Source organism: Aplysia californica, unplaced genomic scaffold, assembly GCF_000002075.1.
Source record: "Aplysia californica isolate F4 #8 unplaced genomic scaffold, AplCal3.0 scaffold00340, whole genome shotgun sequence".
Classification (NCBI taxonomy): Eukaryota; Metazoa; Mollusca; class Gastropoda; order Aplysiida; family Aplysiidae; genus Aplysia; species Aplysia californica.
Window position 1 is genome coordinate 600,868 of NW_004797610.1, and position 1,614 is coordinate 602,481.

The following is a 1,614-nucleotide window of genomic DNA, read 5'->3' on the forward strand; positions in this document are numbered from 1 at the left end:
CAGTTGACCAAAGGTACGCATTGAACCAAAATGTAAGAGAAATAGAAATAACAGTTGATCAAAGGGTGGAAGATATAGAGATATAATAGTTGACTAACACACGGGAGGTATATAGGAATAACAGTTGACCAACAAATTGGAGATAGGGAAATAACAGTTAATCAACAAATTGGAGATATAGAAATATAATAGTTGACTAACACGTGGGAGGTATATGGGAATAACAGTTGACCAACAAATTGGAGATATAGAAATAACAGTTGAACAAAATGTGCGCGGAAAATATAGAAATAACAGTTGACCAACATGTAGGAGAAATAGAAATATGTGAGGCAGCGTGGTGGAATCAGGCTCTCGTCAAAATAATCAAAGTGAAAAAACTTGCATTTTTCCGCAGGTTTGTGAATTTTAATCAAATTTTTGTTTTTTGGCTCAACACTTTTCATGCCCATTAAAGAAACCATTTCTGTGTTGATTTTTTCTGAAAAACTTTGATTAAAGGCACACAAAATGTACATTTTCAGTTACCACGGACTCTTAAGCTAAGGAAATAACTAATCTTTGGCGGCCATTTGTTCCCGAATTTTAACTCTGAAAAACAAGTAACCTCCACCTCCTATTTTCGCAAATATCTCGACTTGTATTCAAGATAAACAGATATCGTTTAAAATCCAAATAAAGACAAATGAACAAGCTTTAAGATAATACCTATAACTCTACAAGTCCAAAAACTGACGAGAGCCTGATTCCACCACGCTGCCTCACATATAACAGTTCATCAAATTGGGAAAAATAGAAATAACAGTTGACCTACATAATATGGGTGAAATAGAACTAACAGTTAACCAAATCAGCGAGAAAGCTTACATATCAAAGAGAGGATTGCATGTTTTCTTTCCTTTTATTTTTATTTTGTCTAGTACAGTATTTAGTTTGTCTAGTACAGTATTTAGTTATATTAGATTTATATTAGAAGTTTTACTTTCAGAGTCTTTGGTTTTAGTAAGCGATTTACGGCGCAGACTACCCCATAATTTGAACCACTGGAAAAAACAAACAAACAACAACAACAAAAACACTCTGGCTAAAACAACGTAAATGTGATCTCACCCCCCCAAAAAAAAATCTTTAGGTGAGGATGTTCACCTTTTGAACCCTCGCTTTGTATGCACCCACATTTTACAACACTAACCATTACACCGCCCCCCCCCCTCAAAAAAAGAAAAAAAATGTATATATTTCACAAACTAATTAAATTAATTTACATTAAATTACATTAAAATAAAGTCTTTTTTAATGGTAGAATGGAAAACAAAATTCTGAATAAAAAAATGAAGATATGACTCTTAAAAAAAAATTACTCTAAACCACCCGTGTTCTATGAGTTAATAATTAATTCAGCAGACAACTATTGCAGTGTTTACGGTAGCCCGGAAGATGAGGAGACTAGTTTCCAAGGCTGATGTGTCTTTGTGAGCTATTGCCTTGTGTATTGCGGAACTTTGCCAGACTGCATTTAGAACTGTAGGAGACAGAGAGAGAGAGAGAGAGAGAGAGAGAGAGAGAGAGAGAGAGTGAGAGAGGGAGAGAAAGAGAGAGAGAGTGAGAGAGAGA